Consider the following 20328-nt stretch of genomic DNA (forward strand, 5'->3'; position numbering starts at 1 on the left):
CTTGGAGTTGGTGAAGACAAAGATATGGAATAACGACAAGCTTGAAGAAATCCCAGCTCATGGGTGAATTTTCTATAGAATAGGATAGCCTAGAATCAATACTTTTTCAATTACATTTAAAAATTGTTTACACAATCTAGTATTTGGGCAGCAAGCTAGGAATGTTGTAGCTATTGATTTTAAATAAAATTTTATCAATCACAGATATACCTTCTCAAGGGGGATTTCTTTTTTTAATTCAGAGAACCGAGAGAGTATAAAGTGAAAAGTGAAAGACTTTTCCTCCCTCTCTGACACCCAAGTCCCACTTCCAGACCTAAATACTGTTACTATTCCTTACAGTTCTAGAGATTTTATACATAGATTAGCAAAGTTACACCCTTTCTATTTTTTAGAAATAAGAGATAATACTAAACATATTATTCAGTAAGTTGGTTTTTAACTTAATTTATATATTAGACATCTTTCCACATCGGCTCACATAGATGCATCTACCTCTCTTCAACATTTATAAATGTTATATGCAGTTAATGCATTTATTAAACCAGTTCTGTATTGATGGACATTTAGGTTGCTTTTAATTTTTTGTTTTATAAATAATGTTACAATGAATATTTTTGAATAACTCATCTTTTCCCTACAGATATGAAAAGCTATTTGATTATATTCAAAATTCCCACAGGTATTTGTTTAGATTTTTCTTATGACTCTATTCTTTCATAAATCTGCCAGCCCCTTCCTTCGCAAGCACCAAAGTTTGATGGCTGAGCTTCATAATATATTTTCATATCTGATAGAGTTCACTCCTTAGCATTACTTAGAACTTTCGGAGTTTTCCTTTATTTATTTATTTTTTATTTATTTGAGAAAAGGTCTCTCTATGTCACCCAGCCTGGAGTGCAGTGAGGCAATCATGGCTCACTGCAGCCTTGATCTCCCAGGCTCAAGCAATTCTCCCACCTCAGGCTCCCCATTAGCTGGGACTACAAGCATGCCACCACACCCAGTTAATTTTTTAATTTGCAGTAGAGATGGGGTTTCGCCATGTTGCCCAGGCAGGTCTTGAACTCCTGGGCTCAAGCAATCTTCTTGCCTTCGCCTCTCAAAGTGCTGGGATTACAGGCATGGGCCACTATGCTCAGCCCACATTTCTATTCTTGAATGCTTATTTTTCCAGGTGAACTTTAGCATCATTTCATCAAGTTTAAAATATTCAATCTGTTTCTCTGAGCAGCCAGCCATTATCGCAAACTCCACCTTGGAGGCTTTCCTCTCTTGAAAACTAAACCAAAAAGGTTCTGGACTAAGGACAACAGGCATGGAGGGAGCAGGAGTGGGATGCAGCCCTGACTACAGGTTGGTGAAGTGAAATCCATAGAACGAACTGTGAGAACCCCAGACCCCTTTCCACACAGGGCTCCCAGAATGTTGGCATTCAACTTAAACCTCCTATGAGAGAAATTATCTGGAGAAATAGACTGGTTCACAGATAATGAGATTTAGAAGTGCCTTCAAATAAAGGCCAGATTTCTTAGTTATCCTACAATGAGGCTCACCAGTTGATGAGCTTAGAACTTGCCCCTGCTCCAGTCCCTCTTTCTTTTTCACCTCCCTCTTAAATACGGTTACTCAGTCTGGGCTTTCTACAGAAGTGAGGAAAAACAGAATCAAAAGGACTGAAAAAAAAATTGCAGAAAGCAAACACAATTTAAGGTGCCAAAAAAAACTTCCAAAAACTATTATCAATATTTTCAGAGGCAAGAGAAGATATTGCATTCATGTAAGGGCATAGGAGGCTAGAAAAAAATTTCAGAAAAACAAAAAAGCTTTTAGAAATAAAAATACAAGGATTGAAATGAAAATTTCAAAACTGGAACATAAAGTTGGGGAAATCTTCCACAACATATTTATATTGATAGAATATAGATAAAAAGATGTTTGAGTGAGTGATATAAAGAATTGAAAAGCAGAAGAGAAAAGATGAGATCACATCAGTTGGTCCAATATTTTTACTAAATAGGTTCCATAAGAAAGAGAAGAGAGAAAAGATGAAATTATCAAAGGAATGGCATGAGAAAATTTTCCACATTACGAGATATGAATTTCTAAATTGAAGGGCCCAAACATGAAACATGATGAATAGAAACGAGCATTATACCAGACACATTATTGTGATATTTCAATATAAAATAAAGATAAGAGTCTAGATGATTTCTTGAGAGACAAAAGATAAATCACAAATGCAGTGATAAAAATCATACAGCAGTAGATTTCTGAAAACAGCACTGAAAACTAGAAGACAATAAAATATGTCTTAATTACAGCCTGGGAGCCTGAATAAAAATAATAGGTAGACTCAGAGTGGATCTTGGATGGAAGGTCAAGAAATCAAGTATAATAATGTTATACAAAGTAACTGGAGATTAAAGGAAAGAACCCCCTTATTTTTGAGACAGGGTCTCACTCTGTCACTCAAGTTGGAGTGCAGTGATCCGATCATGGCTCACTGCAGTCCCGACCTCCTGGGTCTAAGTAATCTTCTTGTCTCAGCCTCCTGAATAGCTAGGACTACAGGAACATACCACCATACCTGGCTAATTAAGAAAAAAAATATTTAGAGATAGGGTCTCACTATGTTGCCCAGGCTAGTCTCAAATTCCTGGGTTCAAATGTCTCAAGCCAAAGTGTTGGGATTACAGACATAAGCCACCATGCCTGGCCTAGGAAACTTTGAAGTTAAAGCCTTGGGTCAGTCATCAATGTCAGAAACATCTTAAAGAATAGATAGTAAGTACTAGACTTAGCCAAGATAGCCTCTTAGCTTGCCCCTATAGAGGGTGGGTCTCTACAGAGAGGCATTGACCCTATTCACCTGCACAGACAGTGATCGCCATTGTCAGTGTCAAGTTTGAAGAGAAATAGATGTCACTACAGCAGCATAGCAGTTAAACTTTGCATTTTCAACCTTTTTCTTTCAAAGTCTCAAACCCTGAACCAACATGAACTTTCATGAGTGCAACCCATTTAAATGGAATATTGTCTGGGAGGAAGAACCAAACTCCATGCAATCCTAGTGTCCTCAGACAGTCTCTCTCTCACTTGTGGGATAACCCAAGTGAATAAGAGCTGGTGTGACTTGAGCTCACATTGATCTTCAGGGTGGTACCTCTGTGCTCCAACATGTTTCCAAGAGGCGTCTGGGTATTCGGATGCCAGACCACCAACATGGATGCCTGATCGAAAGCAGAGGTAAATAATTGCTTCTCTGAAGTGATTTCAAGTTTCTCCAACAGAACTATGTGTATTTTCATTTCATAGTATCCCTTTATTTATAGCAAAACAGACCAAAATACCTGCAACTAGTCTGAGCCGATTTGAAATGACAGGTATGGGAATTCCCAGTTGAATTCACACCAAGCTACATTTTCATACATCCCTAAGGGCAAATTTTGTGACATCTCTCACCAGAATGTTCCAGCCTGCCAGATAGAGGTGAATACTGTGATTTCAACTTGAATATTACACATAAACAAAAAGAATTATCTCAATAGCAACTTGCTTAAAGAAGCATCTTATAAACCTGAAGCACTTTAAGAACACTAAATTGGACTGATACGGATTTTTTCCCCTAATGTAGAAAGATATATATTAAAAAAAGGCCACAGCAGGGGCTGAAATATGTGACAAACAATTTGGAAACAGCTGTGCTGATTGCAATAGCCTCCCAATAACATACTGCTTGTATTTTCTTCTCAGTTTGATTCTTTGACTCCAGGAAGTACTGGACAGATACAAAACATTTTTCTATGGCAAACTGCTTTTAATATGATCAATTACCTTTCCATCTTTATGCTGGGCTATGGTTTAAATTGCATGATTAATCTTTAACTCAAAGAGGTCTGAGGTGTGCTCTGTTTTTCTCCCTTTCCTTCTTTTCAAAAAGCATCTTAGAATTAAACAAAAATGTGAAAAAGGAATTTCAAATATCTATAGCAAGTGGTTTAATTTTTTAGCAACTATAGATGTTAGCTTACTGAAAAGAAAATTAAGACTGTTGTGAAACAGTCTGTGACTTTCATATGTTTAAAGCTCTGGCAACCAGAATCTCCAGAATATGTTGAAACTTCTCAAATTTTGCAATCCAGTTTTATGACCACAAAATCTTCCAGAAAGGTATGTTAAGTGCTTACCAGGTAGTATTAACTAGTAGTAAGTCTGGTATTTCTTACATTTTAAAAAATAATCTGGAATTTGTTTTCATGTAAGTTCTGATGGTAGAATTATAACTTTCTTTTGTTTTTTATAATTGGAGAGCTAAATGGCTCAACTTCATCTCCTTCCTCTCTTCTCATTGAATTATAATGCCACTTTTAAACACGGAGTACATGTGCAAAAGTGTCCACAGACATGCCTCTCTCTTTTTTTTTTTCTCTGAATGTTCTATTCTATTCATTTGACCTCTCCATTCCTATCCCCATACCACATTGCAATAATTATAATTTTTTATTCCATTATTCTTTCTACTGCTAAATTGCTTTAGACCTTATTGTAACTCATTTATTCTTTCATATGAAATTAAAATAATTTTGTCCATTCTAGAAAAAAAAGCTCTATTATTCTTATGGGAATTGAATTACATTTTAAAATTAATTTTGGGAAAATTAGCACTTTTAATATTGAGCTTTCCTATCCAACAACATAGTGTATCTCTCTTCTATTCAAATGTTATAATTTCCTTCCTACAGATTCTTTATGTTACCTCCGCTGTGCTTGTAGTTGTCCCTCAGCTCCACAGCAGAAACACATTACCTGAATGAACTTTAGTCCTTCCTTAGTTTCCTCTGGGAGACTTCACCAAGGCAGGCAATAAGGGTACCATCTCTGAGGGTTAAGACAGGTATTTCTAGCATTTCCTAGGCTCAATTTCATGTTCATGCTTCTGGTTAGCTCTCTACACAAGGCTGTGTACTCATTTTTGCTATGCCTGTATCAATTTTTGATCCTTTTTCTCCCTCTCACCCTTGCTATGCATCATTTGGCAAGCTGTATATTTAGTCCTTTGATCAGTGCCTTGATTTGATCAGGCTTGCAACCATTTCTGCCTCTCTTTCATACTGAGCCACAAAGCATATTCAAGGATATGTCCGGCTTGGGGGAAAATAGGCTGTACAGAGCTCTCTTCAGATTCCAGGCACTTTAATTCATAGTTCTCCAACAGACAATAGAGTACATCTTACTGACTGCCTAATAAAAAGAGGAGAAATTGCCCTCTGAATGTGCTATAATTGGATCATGTCTTTACTCTCATGGTATTCAATAGGGATCCAAGATGATATAAGGTTTTTTATCTCTCTATTAGTGTGAGAAAGATACAAACCACAGTTAGGAAATCAGAAACTTTCCACTCCCATGATGGGGAATAGAATGAACAATTCAGATTCCACATTTATGGTAACCTTTTATGTATCAGGTGGAGTACTTGGTGTTTTCTGAGATATTACCTGACTAAGCTTTTCAAAAGATAGCCATGAGCCCAGAAATTTGAAATTTAAGAAAAGGTTATGAAAGCTTAAGTCCATGTATTGAAATTATGACAGGTGATAACTGTCATGTTCAGAGTTCTTCAGAGTCCTTCAGAGCGCACTGGTCCTCTTGCAAGTAAGAAGAAACGGGGTCCTTGGTATAGGCCCTTATGGACACTGGGGGTAGGACAGGGAGACAGCATGGCTTCTCCAGGGGTGTGCTACCCACAATGATGCCTGCTTGGTGCTGCTGGCAGCAGCCCATGAACAACATATACAAGTCAGCCAACTTGCCTCAGAGTCTCATTACTAAACCTAGCAGACCCAGAGGCCTGTGAATTTAGAATGATAATCCCAAGTGCACTGGCCACACCACAGGCACTGACAGTCACCACCAGGCCTATGGTTAAGACAGCAGATGAAACATTATTATTGGCTCAATGCAAGTTTCGTGAGCCTTACAACAAAGCCTATCCTTCCAAGAATAGTTCAAACTCACTTTATGAATGAATCACCTGGTAACTGACCGAGATTGAATACAGGTATAAGAACAGAAATCTTCCAAACTCTAAGAATGGTCCACAGATGGAGACCCTCTCCATCAGGCAGCAATCATTTGGCCCAGACGGTATCTTGCCCATGCCCTTATGCCAGTTGCTCCTCCTCTCTGTGTTGTAAGAGCGCTGGCGAAACAAACTGCTTGAACATCAGACTGTGTCTAAGACTCATCACTGGAATTGGATGGAAGAGGAAAAGCATCCCCCTGCAACCTGGTTAGCTAGGACCACTCAAGAGGCCTGAATGTGACAATAACTCAGAGTCAATAATAATAGCAAAATAAATGTAGCAAGTATCATTTGATGCATTTTGTTATTAAGTATTATAAACAAATTTATCATCATTGACTTTCAAAACAACTGCAGGAGGTATATATGATTATCCTCATTTTATAGATGAGGAAAATAGGCGCTCAGGGAGATTAGGCACCTTCTTCAAGGCTGCACAGTGTAAATAACAGAAGGAAAAATTGAGTCTTCATCTGAAATTTATAACTTTAAATTTCTTTTTTTTTTTTTTTGTGACAGAGTCTCGCTCTGTTGCCCAGCCTGGAGTGCAGTGGCACAATCTCGGCTCACTGAAAGCTCTGCCTCCCAGGTTCATGCCATTCTCCTGCCTCAGCCTCCCAAGTAGCTGGGAATACAGGCGCCCACCACCACGCCCAGCTAATTTTTTTTTGGTACTTTTTGTAGAGACGGGGTTTCACTATGTAGCCAGGATGGTCTCGACCTCCTGACCTTGTGATCCGCCCGCCTCGGCCTCCCAAAGTGCTGGGATTATAGGCATGAGCCACTGCCCCGGGCCTAAATTTCATATTCTTTACAGTACAATATTCTGCTTTCATTCACTTTTACCATCTGCACAATTCTAAGAAGTTTAGAGAAGTTTGGTTACCTGATTTTATAATGTAAAACATTAGAAACAGTGAATTAGAAAGAGTTGGGAGACTACTAGAAGTACAAAAATTTATGAATGAAATTGAAGGAGGAGAAAGCTTTTTAAAAACATCCCCAAACACCGAAAACACCCCCAGAAAACTCCTCGAAACAAATGACTTGGGGACAGTGAATGAAGAGGCAAATAGTTCCATATGTCCTCAATAATCTTTGAGGTTATCACTGTATTATGGCATTAAAAAGTGTTAACCTATATACAGTCTATGCTGCTTAAAATGTCGAGAAAATTTCCCAGAGAATTTTGGGAATAGAAGGGACGCTTAGGGATCATGATGCAGAGCTGACTTATGGACATAAATAATCGAGGTCTAGAAAGTGAGAGAGTTGATTCAGCCAAGTGCTGGTCATTGGCAGAGCCCAGCACAGACCTCACTTTCCCTAAATCCTGGCCTAGGAGGCTAACAACTCCTCCTGGCTTCTCCCAAGGATGTTTAGTGACACCTTAGAAACCTCTCATAAATATGAATAAAGAAGAGATCTCCTTGTTTGACATTGTTAAATTAGATGTCTAAATTTTACGTGTATCTTTTATCAATTGCTCATTTTTGCTCAATAAATTAGATACTAGATAAGTGCCTGCCTGAGAGATGATCATGCTCCAGTCAGAGAAACCAAGAAATAAAACAAAAGAGAAAGCACAGTGTGATAAGAAGAATGCTCAGGATGAAATGGGAGCCAAGAGGGCACCTAACACAGCTGGGCTTTAGAAAGAGTCAGGCATGTTTTCCAAGACAGGTGTTTTGCATTCAGTCTTGATGATGGATGCCTAGGGAATGAGCCAGGTGAATAAAGGAGGAAATGCCATTTCGGGTAAAGGGATAGAATCTATCATCACGTGGAGTCTCTAGAGAAGTATCAGATATCTTACTTTGATTAGGCAACAGTCAGCAAACTATAGTCAGCCTAATCCATTCTGTTTTTATAAATAAAGTTTTATTGGAACACCAGCCATGCCCATTTATTGACCTAGTGCATATGGCTGCTTTTGCACTACAACTAGTGTCAAGTAATTGCCATCAAGACCCTATGGCCCATAAAGCCTAAAATATTTACCATCTAGCCATTTACACGAAAACATTGACTGAAACCTGGATTAGAATAGATGGAGGCAGGGGGCAGATTGCACACTGGTGGCCTGTGGGCTTCATCTGATTGCTATGCTTTATTTAGTCTGCTCATTGTCTTTTCATTTATTAGTTTAAAAGAAAATATGTTTAACATTTTAAAATTAGGAGAATTCACATAGAAAATCCAGATTTTTAACTTCTTTTGAAAAATCAGATCTGTCCCTTTTGGACCTACTTTTCAGCATGGCAAGAATTAGAGCTAAAAAGCAGCAGTTGCCTTAAGGTGGGGAATGGGCTCTCCATTTTCCCATTGTCCTTCTCACTCTCTCCCAGCCTACTTCACTTATCTATCTACCTTAGCCCTGTAGGAATCTAAGTTTACAAATTCCTGAAGAGGCTGGAGATAAAGGTAGTAGTGATTCAATGAAGGGCTAGGAATTATTTGTTAAGAACTTTCAACCTGATCCTGAGATGCCAGGCAGCCACTGGCCTCTGGCCTGACAAGACTGGTCTTTTAGAGAACAAGACTGATAGCAACATAAAGAATGGACTAAAGAAGAGAGAGTCCAGAGGCAATGGGATCACTTAAGAGGCTTTTGAATAAGTCCAGAAAGGATTGAGGGAGATCATAAAGTGGTATCAGAGTGAAGGTAAAGAGAAAATGGATCCTAGGAATATTTGCATGACAGCCAAGAACACAGCTGAGACTGAGATACAAGTAGGAGATCTTGGAGTGCTGGAACCGTGGGAGGAAAAGCATTAATATAGACCATTTCCTGAGCCCTCTTAGGGAATTCTCAACAGAGTCCTAAAGTCAATAATGCATAAGGCCTACTTTATGTGGCCAACTGATTGAACTTGTGTCAAGAGAGTTTTATATTAAATACATTGGGAGCTTTGGAGATCAGAAGTTGGAGGAGTATAGAGAGGGTCTTTGGAAGGGAGTGTAAAGAAAAGTATTCGATGCCAATGGTCAGAGCCTTCCATAATAGGAGTAGAATATTAGGGTAGCTGAAGGGAGAAGGGGCTTTGTCAGGAGTCTCAGGGCCCAATGTTCATTCCAGATTTGGAAAGTCTGGTAACTGTAGAAAACCACAGACATCCCACAGGGCTCAAAGACAGTACAAAGTTCATTTGCCACTTCCCACTCTTCCCTAATTCTGTCTAGAAGACAAAAGGTGGTTCCTGATGGTGAGAGAGAGGTGGCCTTAGGACCAACCTGGCACGATGACAGGAGAATGACCGTTCTTCTCAGCCTCCTTGGATACACTACAGGGGAGACATTTCTTGCCTGATGAAAAGATCCTGATGAGCCTTCAAAGATATTCTCATCTAACAGTAAGAAGTATCACCTTACAAAACTGAAATGCCACTTTCATCTGTGAACACAGAAATAATATCAAAATAGCTATGTATTTGAAGAAGAAATAAAGCAAGCAGATAGAATTTCCTATCTACTTGGCCTAGTGAAAGACTCAGAGGGTTTAGACCATTCTTCTGAAGAGAGAATTGGCAGTTTCCATGGAGCATCACATCAAAGGGACTGCAGAACCATGAAACCCTGCATTTTGAAAATTGGGATAGCTTCCACAATCAAGCTCATCATAACAGTGAAAATAATTTTACAGAAGAGAAAGAATTGTTCTTTAGCAACCTACACACCTCTATCTAACTCATTCAGAAGAGCTGCTGAGGTAATTTTCTAAGCCCTGTATTTTAGTGATATTGTAGAGAGATGTTGAAGAATGTCCACAAGGAGTAACCGAAAGACAAGAGGAAAATCAAGGAGGTTAAAAAGAAAACACAGAAGATGCTGCCACTATAAAGATTATATAGTTTCTCAAGCAAAATCCCAGACAGTGTTCCGTTTTTGAGAGAACTTGTCATAAATGCTCTAAGCAGAGTAATTTTGTTTGTGTAAGGGAGAATAAAGAAAGAAAAAGCATTTCCAAACACTAACTAATACTTAGAAAAAAGGAAGCTTACTCAAAGCAAACCGGAACCATTATGCTTGTCTGATGAAAATGGGATTTTCAAATTTGCAAAAATTTACATTGTATACATAATGCAGACACATTTTCCATGCATAGCAGTCAAGTATTAAAATCTTTACAGAAGCTTTTATTTTGTGTAATGCATGTATACAATGTTTTGCATTGCCCTAGATAAAAATTCATCTCATGGTGTCATGCTGTGTCAATCCCGAGGAAAGGCAAATAAATCCTCATTTTACCAGGACAATAGCTTTGGGTAAGAGGATAAACTAGCTTTCATTAATCTCCACTCTTTTCCAGCTGAATCCAGAGGACCACCCACATGGACAGCAGTTTAAGAAAGGACCAAGTTGAAGCACTTCTAAGCATACCCTTTTCTTTCTCAGTATCTCAGCAACTTCTGGTCCCACCAACAGAAGAGGCCAAGTAATAAATACCATTTTCATCATATTTTACAGTTTACAAAGAGCCCATCACATTAAGTTTTCACAAAGTTGCACCTGTATTTTGTTGAAGGTCAAATAGGGTAAGAAACTTGTCCAGGAACATTAGGAAGTGGCAGAGGTGGAGCTTCAACCTGGGTGTCTTTGGGTCACCTAATACCCTCCCACTAAACCCCTTATCACAGCTGTATCTCAGCCACAGAAGAGAAGTGAGAGGCTGAGAGAATCCTTCTTCTGGTAGCCCCTGCCTCCATAAGTGATGCTATAGTCCTTTTGTTCATTTGCAGGGAGAATCCTACCTTTAAAAGACTTTTTAGATCTATTTCATTTGACATGTAATTCATTTACCTCACTTCAAAATATACCATATATCTGATCCATCCTAAACTCCTCCACTTTCTAGCTGAGGGGTTTTGGCAAGTAGTTTAACCTCCCCGAACCTCAGTTTTCTCATCTATTAATAGGATAAGAAGTAAGTATAGCATAGTTGTTGGGATTATTAAATGAGCTGGGATATGTAAATCACTTATCAGTACTAATACATAGTAAACACTCAACAAATGTTAAAATTTAAAAATCAGCAGGGGGCTGGGCTGTGTTGAGTGAGAGGAGTAGTGCACCTGTACAGAGACCTGTGGTGGTGAGCTCAGACAAGCGCCCAGAGGTGGTGGACAAGCACCAGGGAGCCCACGTGGGTGTGGGCATACAGAACAACTCCTCAGGCAGACTCAGCAAGAACTCAGAGGGCACTTGAGTTGCTCTAGGTGGTAACCAGCCTTTGAAAAAGGAGAAACAAGGGGGTGGAGCCAAGATGGCCGAATAGGAACTGCTCCAGTCTACAGCTCCCAGTGCGAGTGACGCAGAAAATGGGTGATTTCTGCATTTCCAACTGAGGTACTGGGTTCATCTCACTGGAGAGTGTCAGAAAGCGGGTGCAGGACAGTGGGTGCAGCGCACCAAGTGTGAGCTGAAGCAGGGCGAGGCATTGCCTCACCCAGGAAGTACAAGGGGTCAGGGAATTCCCTTTCCTCGTCGAAGAAAGGGGTGACAGACGGCACCTGGAAAATTGGGTCACTCCCACCCTAATACTGCGTTTTTCCAATGGTCTTAGCAAACGGCACACCAGGAGATTATATCCCACACATGGCTCAGAGGGTCCTACGCCCACGGAGCCTCGCTCATTGCTAGCACAGCAGTCTGAGATCAAACTGCAAGGTGACAGCGAGGCTGGGGGAGGGGGGCCCACCATTGCCAAGGCTTGAGTAGGTAAACAAAGCGGCCCAGAAGCTTGAACTGTGTGGAGCCCACCGCAGTTCAAGGACGCCTGCCTGCCTCTGTAGACTCCACCTCTGGGGGCAGGGCATTGCCAAACAAAAGGCAGCAGAATCCTCTGCAGACTTAAATGTCCCTGTCTGACAGCTTTGAAGAGAGTAGTGGTTCTCCCAGCATGCAGCTGGAGATCTGAGAACGGATGGACTGCCTCCTCAAGTGGGTCCCTGACCCCTGAATAGCCTAACTGGGAGGCATCCCCCAGTAGGGGCAGACTGACACCTCACATGGCTGGGTACTCCTCTGAGACAAAACTTCCAGAGGAACGATCAGGCAGCAGCATTTGCTGTTTACCAATATCCGCTGTTCTGCAGCCTCCGCTGCTGATACCCAGGCAAACAGGGTCTGGAGTGGACCTCCAGCAAACTCCAACAGACCTGCAGCTGAGGGTCCTGACTGTTAGAAGGAAAACTAACAAACAGAAAGGACATCCACACCAAAAACCCATCTGTATGTCACCATCATCAGAGACCAAAGGTAGAGAAAACCACAAAGATGGGGAAAAAACAGAGCAGAAAAACTGGAAACTCTAAAAATCAGAGTGCCTCTCCTCCTCCAAAGGAACTCAGCTCCTCACCAGCAATGTAACAAAGCTGGACGGAGAATGACTTTGACGAGTTGAGAGAAGAAGGCTTCAGACAATCAAACTACCCTGAGCTAAAGGAGAAAGTTCGAACCCATGGCAAAAAAGTTAAAAACCTTGAAAAAAAATTAGACAAATGGCTAACTAGAATAATCAATGCAGAGAAGTCCTTAAAGGACCTGATGGAGCTGAAAACCAAGGCACGAGAACTACATGACGAATGAACAAGCCTCAGTAGCCGATTCAATCAACTGGAAGAAAGGGTATCAGTGATGGAAGATCAAACGAATGAAATAAAGTGAGAAGAGAAGTTTAGAGAAAAAAGAATAAAAAGAAATGAACAAAGCCTCCGAGAAATATGGGACTATGTGAAAAGACCAAATCTACGTCTGATTGGTGTACCTGAAAGTGATGGGGAGAATGCAACCAAGTTGGAAAACACTCTGCAGGATATTATCCAGGAGAACTTCCCCAATCTAGCAAGGCAGGCCAACATTCAAATTCAGGAAATACAGAGAACGCCACAAAGATACTCCTCGAGAAGAGCAACTCCAAGACACATAATTGTCAGATTCACCAAAGTTGAAATGAAGGAAAAAATGTTAAGGGCAGCCAGAGAGAAAAGTCGGGTTACCCACAATGGGAAGCCCATCAGACTAACAGCTGATCTCTCAGCAGAAACTCTACAAGCCAGAAGAGAGTGGGGGCCAATATTCAACATTGTTAAAGAAAAGAATTTTCAACCCAGAATTTCATATCCAGCCAAAATAAGCTTCATAAGTGAAGGAGAAATAAAATACTTTACAGACAAGCAAATGCTGAGAGATTTTGTCACCACCAGGCCTGCCCTAAAAGAGCTCCTGAAGGAAGCACTAAACATGGAAAGTAACAACCGGTACCAGCCACTGCAAAAACATGCCAAATTGTAAAGTCCATCGAGGCTAGGAAGAAACTGCATCAACTAACAAGCAAAATAACCAGCTAACATCACAATGACAGGATCAAATTCACACATAACAATATTAACCTTAAATGTAAATGGGCTAAATGCTCCAATTTAAAGACACAGACTGGCAAATTGGATAAAGAGTCAAGACCCATCAATGTGCTGTATTCAGGAAACCCATCTCACATACAGAGACACACATAGGCTCAAAATAAAGGGATGGAGAAAGATCTACCAAGCAAATGGAAAAAAAGGCAGGTGTTGAAATCCTAGTCTCTGATAAAACGGACTTTAAACCAACAAAGACCAAAAGAGACAAAGAAGGCCATTACATAATGGTAAAGAGATCAATTCAACAAGAAGAGCTAACTATCCTAAATATATATGCACCCAATACAGGAGCACCCATATTCATAAAGCAAGTCCTTAGAGACCTACAAAGAGACTTAGACTCCCACACAATAATAATGGGAGACTTTAACACCCCACTGTCAACGTCAGACAGATCAAGGAGACAGAAAGTTAACAAGGATATCCAGGAATTGAACTCAGCTCTGCACCAAGAGGACCTAATAGACATCTACAGAACTCTCCACCCCAAATCAACAGAATATACATTCTTCTCAGCACCACATAGCACTTATTCCAAAATTGACCACATAGTTGGAAGTAAAGCACTCCTCAGCAAATGTAAAAGAACAGAAATTATAACAAACTGTCTTTCAGACCACAGTGCAATCAAACTAGAACTCAGGATTAAGAAACTCACTCAAAACCGCTCAACTACATGGAAACTGAACAACCTGCTCCTGAATGACTACTGGGTATGTAATGAAATGAAGGCAGAAATAAAGATGTTCTTTGAAACCAACGAGAACAAAGACACAACATACCAGAATCTCTGGGACACATTCAAAGCAGTGTGTAGAGGGAAATTTATAGCACTAAATGCCCACAAGAGAAAGCAGGAAAGATCTAAAATTGACACCCTAACAGCACAATTAAAAGAACTAGAGAAGCAAGAGCAAATACATTCAAAAGCTAGCAGAAGGCAAGAACTAACTAAGATCAGAGCAGAACTGAAGGAAATAGAGACACAAAAAACCCTTCAAAAAATCAATGAATCCAGGAGCTGGTTTTTTGAAAGGATCAACAAAATTGACAGACCGCTCGCAAGACTAATAAAGAAGAAAAGAGAGAAGAATCAAATAGACGCAATAAAAAATGATAAAGGGGATATCACCACCGATCCCACAGAAATACAAACTACCATCAGAGAATACTATAAACACCTCTATGCAAATAAACTAGAAAATCTAGAAGAAATGGATAAATTCCTGGACACATACACCCTCCCAAGACTAAACCAGGAAGAAGTTGAATCTCTGAATAGACCAGTAAGAGGCTCTGAGATTGAGGCAATAATTAATAGCTTACCAACCAAAAAAAGTCCAGGACCAGATGGATTCACAGCCGAATTCTACCAGAGGTACAAGGAGGAGCTGGTACCATTCCTTCTGAAATGATTCCAATCAATAGGAAAAGAGGGAATCCTCCCTAACTCATTTTATGAGGCCAGCATCACCCTGATACCAAGGCCTGGCAGAGACGCAACAAAAAAAGAGAATTTTAGACCAATATCCCCGATGAATATCAGTGCAAAAATCCTCAAGAAAATACTGGCAAACCAAATCCAGCAGCACATCAAAAAGCTTATTCACCATGATCAAGTGGGCTTCATCCCTGGGATGCAAGACTGGTTCAACATATGCAAATTGATAAACATAATCTAGCATATAAACAAAACCAATGACAAAAACCATATGATTATCTCAATAGGTGCAGAAAAGGCCTTTGACAAAATTCAACAACTCTTCATGCTAAAAACTCTCAATAAATCAGGTATTGATGGGACGTATCTCAAAATAATAAGAGCTATCTATGACAAACCCACAGCCAATATCATACTGAATCGGCAAAAACTGGAAGCATTGCCTTTGAAAACTGGCACAAGGCAGGGATGCCCTCTCTTACCACTCCTATTCAACAGAGTGTTGGAAGTTCTGGTCAGGGCAATCAGGCAGGAGAAGGAAATAAAGGGTATTCAATTAGGAAAAGAGGAAATCAAATTGTCCCTGTTGGCAGATGACATGATTGTATATCTAGAAAACCCCATCGTCTCAGCCCAAAATCTCCTTAAGCTGATAAGTAACTTCAGCAAAGTCTCAGGATACAAAATCAATGTGCAAAAATTACAAGCATTCTTATACACCAATAGCAGACAAACAGAGAGCCAAATCATGAGTGAACTCCCATTCACAATTGCTTCAAAGAGAATAAAATACCTAGGAATCCAACTTACAAGGGTTGTGAAGGACCTCTTCAAGGAGAACTACAAACCACTGCTCAATGAAATAAAAGAAGACACAAACAAATGGAAGAACATTCCATGCCCATGGGTAGGAAGAATCAACATCGTGAAAATGGCCATAATGCCCAAGGTAATTTATAGATTCAATGCCATCCCCATCAAGCTACCAAGGACTTTCTTCACAGAATTGGAAAAAACTACTTTAAAGTTCATATGGAACCAAAAAAGAGCCCACATTGCCAAGGCAATCCTAAGCCAAAAGAACAAAGCTGGAGGCATCATGCTACCTGACTTCAAACTATACTACAAGGCTACAGTAACCAAAACAGCATGGTACTGGTACCAAAACAGAAATATAGACCAATGGAACAGAACAGAGCCCTCAGAAATAATACCACACATCTATAACCATCTGATCTTTGACAAACCTGACAAAAACAAACAATGGGGAAAAGATTCCCTATTTAATAAAAGGTGCTGGGAAAACTGGCTAGCAATATGTAGAAAGCTGAAACTGGATCCCTTCCTTACACCTTATACAAAAATTAATTCAAGATGGATTAAAGACTTAAATGTTAGACCTAAAACCATAAAAACCCTAGAAGAAAACCTAGGCAATACCATTCAGGACATAGGCATGGGCAAAGACTTCATGTCTAAAACACTAAAAGCAATGGCAACAAAAGCCAAAATTGACAAATGGGATCTAATTAAACTAAAGAGCTTCTGCACAGCAAAAGAAACTACCATCAGAGTGAACAGGCAACCTACAGAATGGGAGAAAATTTTTACAATCTACTCATCTGACAAAGGGCTAATATCCAGAATCTACAATGAACTCAAACAAATTTACAAGAAAAAAACAACCAACCCCATCAAAATGTGGGCAAAGGATATGAACAGACACTTCTCAAAAGAAGACATTTATGCAGCCAAAAGACACAGGAAAAAATGCTCATCATCACTGGCCATCAGAGAAATGCAAATCAAAACCACAATGAGATACCATCTCACACCGGTTGGAATGGCGATCGTTAAAAAGTCAGGAAACAACAGGTGCTGGAGAGGATGTGGAGAAATAGGAACACTTTTATGCTGTTGGTGGGACTGTAAACTAGTTCAACCATTGTGGAATCAGTGTGGCGATTCCTCAGGGATCTAGAACTAGAAATACAATTTGACCCAGCAATCCCATTACTGGGTATATACCCAAAGGATTATAAATCATGCTGCTATAAAGACACATGCACATGTATGTTTATTGCGGCACTATTCACAGTCGCAAAGACTTGGAACCAACCCAAATGTCCAACAATGATAGACTGGATTAAGAAAATGTGGCACATATACACCATGGAATATTATGCAGCCATAAAAAATGATGAGTTCATATCCTTTGTGGGGACATGGATGAAGCTGGAAACCATCATTCTCAGCAAACTATCGCAAGGACAAAAAACCAAACACCGCATGTTCTCACTCATAGGTGGGAATTGAACAATGAGAACACATGGACACAGGAAGGGGAACACCACACACTGGGGCTTGTTGTGGGGTGGGGGGATGAGGGAGGGATAGCATTTGGAGATATACCTAATGTTAAATGACGAGTTACTGGGTACAGCACACCAACATGGCACATGTATACATATGTAACTAACCTGGACGTTGTGCACATGTACCCTAAAACTTAATATAATAATAATTAAAAAAAAAAGAAATAGGAGAAACAAAAAAGGAAAACTTACTATCCCATGACAGATAGACAACCGGGCAGCAAGAGGGTCGAATTTTGGGAGACTGCACTAGCTCTTTTTTTTTTTTTTTTTTGAGACAGTGTCTCACTCTGTCACCAGGCTGGAGTGCAGTGGCATGATCTCGTCTCACCACGACCTCTGCCTCCTGGGTTCAAATGATTCTCCTGCCTCAGTCTCCCGAGTAGCTGGGACTAGAGGGGTGCATCACCATGCCCGGCTAATTTTTGTATTTTTAGTAGAGATTGGGTTTCATTATATTGACCAGGCTGGTCTCGAACTCCCGACCTTGTGTTCTGCTCGCCTCGGCCTCCCAAAGTGCTAGGATTACAAGCATGAGCCACCACGCTCAGCCGACTGCACTAGCTTTTCGAGGCCTTAAGGAGATTTGGGATTTCTTGAAGGCTATTGCAAGTGTTTTTGAGAGAAGTTATTGTGAACTTGCATAAGTAGTCATTGATAGTGCAAATGTAACATTATACATGGTGCACTTACAGAGTGCTATGATGAACTGGGGAATAGATATCAGCTTCCAATCTATTGCTTGGCAGCAGCAATCACCACAACAGAGGAAAAGAACATAGAGACTCTGAATGTTCCTCAGCCACCACCCAATTCTAGTTATGAATGTCAACTCCGTTTGTGTCTTGCCACAGGCAAAGCCCTCAAACTTTTGGTGTGCAGCACAGACACAGTATGCCACATGCAGAGGCGGTGACTCGCAGCAGAAGGAGTGGAACTATGTAGTCAGCGGTGGTTCTTTTCTGGCAGACCTCTCACTAACAAAATGAAATTGGAAGAGCCAAAGATCCCAAAGGACTGTGCTGTACAGGTTAGAGTGAGGCAACCTTTTCAAAACCCAACACCAGCTGAGAACTGAATTGGTCCCATTGGCTGATCCCCAGGCCCCTCCCACTCCTTTTCATTGTTGCTGTCATTTCCTACTGGATGGTGTGAAATTTCTTTGCACTGCTCTGAATTCCCTATGAATGGATTTAGTTGTGAGGAATTACAAGTGAAAAATTTCATCTGTGAATGAGACCAACACAAATAATTAATAAAATACAAAGAGCTAAAACAAATAGTTGGAAGCTGGTAATGAATTAGCTTGGGTGGAGGTGAACATTTACTTCTCCAATTAAACTGTGAGCTGCCAGGAGGGCAGGCCATTATTTACTTAATATATCTTTATTTATTGTATTTGATTTATCTAATTTAATGTATTATGTATTTTACCCTTCTAAACACCATTAGGAAAATACGGCTTTCTCACTGTAACTGCTGGGAAGGAGCATGCTTTTGTTTAGAATGTGAGTAACTGGGGAGCAGAAGCTGTTTTCCTAAGGGACAGCTAGATGGAGGATGGAGGGATGGAGGGATGGAGGGATAAAAGGAGAGAAAGGGTACAGATGCACCTCCACTTACGATGGGGTTACATCCCAATAACCTTATGGCAAGTTGAAAATATCATTAAGTTGAAGATGCATTTAATATACACCTAACCAATGGAACATCATGGCTTAGCCTAGCCTACCTTAAATGTGCTCAGGTCACTCACATTCTCCTACACTTGGGCAAAATCGTCTACCATAAAGCCTATAATATAATGTTGAGTACCTCATATCATGTATTGAATACTGTTTCAGAAGTGAAAAACAGAATGGTTGTATGGGTGCTCTTAGTATGTTTCCTACTGAATGAGTGTCGCTAAACACTCTAGTATTTAGAGTTGACAATACTGTAAAGTTGAAAAATCATTACCTCAAAGCATTGTACATTGGAGACCATCTGTATTATAAACACTCAGTCTATCATATTTAACGTTAGTAAGATGAACTATAGAGACATATTTTAGTCATTTAAATGACTATGTTTGATTATTTCTGTTAGAATAATCATTTTTTGAACTGCAAAATAATTTTATGGCCTAAACTTTGGTGGTATCAGAGTTCATAACATAAAATTAGAAGACATTTTGTCAACAGTCTCATTTTATAGATGCTGTGAATCAGGCCCAAGGAATGTATTTAAATATGTATTTAAAATATTACAGTCAATACTATTCTATTTTCTCCCAGATTAATATATTCAAAACTTCTTATTGAGCAAAAATAATAATAATGTAGTTCAGTTAAGTATATATATTTTTTCCAAAAGATTAAATCAATCATCAGCAGAGGAGCTACACTATCGACATTTAACTAGTTAGTCTTTTTGGGGTAAATTATGACCATCTCCCTGTTTTCCTCTGTAACATCTGCATGTAGAGAAGTTACTTTTGTGGTGACATCATCAAGAGATAAGGTAATATCTTAAAAATGTAACTGACTGTAATCAGTAACCACACGGTGGAACCACTAAATAAATAAATGGTCTGTCCACCCAAATAATTTATCAATTAATAGACAATCATAAGCTTGACAGCTTGTCTGAGGTACAAACTACTGACTCAACAAGTACATACTGAGTATCTACTAGTGCAGACAACTGTGCTGAACAATGGGATAGGTTGGTGAGGAAAACAGACATTGTCCCTGCTAGCATGGAGTTTAAAATATATTAGGGAATAATAAATAAATGAGTAAACAAAATATAATTACAAATTATGATAAGTGCTATGATCGGGGCATAGTATTTAGAGTTGCCAATATTAAATACTAAGACTTTATTCATTATTGATCTGAAATTCAAATTTAACTGGGTGTTCTACATCTTTATTTGCTAAATCTGGTAGCCCTACCGGTATATGTGCATGCGTGTGTGTGTGTGTGTGCATGTGTGTGTGTGTGTGTGTGTATGTGTGTA

The 20328-nt window shown here is 39.7% G+C and overlaps 1 protein-coding gene and 1 pseudogene across 2 annotated transcripts in view; one reads left to right on the forward strand and one right to left on the reverse strand.

Moving 5' to 3' along the window:
• SLC9A9 (solute carrier family 9 member A9) overlaps nucleotides 1-20328 on the reverse strand; it is a 581917-nt gene that overhangs the window by 343023 nt on the left and 218566 nt on the right. The gene's annotated exons all lie outside the window — the stretch shown is intronic.
• Nucleotides 17509-18523, forward strand: LOC109026396 (ubiquitin domain-containing protein 2-like; annotated as a pseudogene).

Source organism: Gorilla gorilla, chromosome 2 (assembly GCF_029281585.2).
Source record: "Gorilla gorilla gorilla isolate KB3781 chromosome 2, NHGRI_mGorGor1-v2.1_pri, whole genome shotgun sequence".
NCBI classification, from domain to species: domain Eukaryota; kingdom Metazoa; phylum Chordata; class Mammalia; order Primates; family Hominidae; genus Gorilla; species Gorilla gorilla.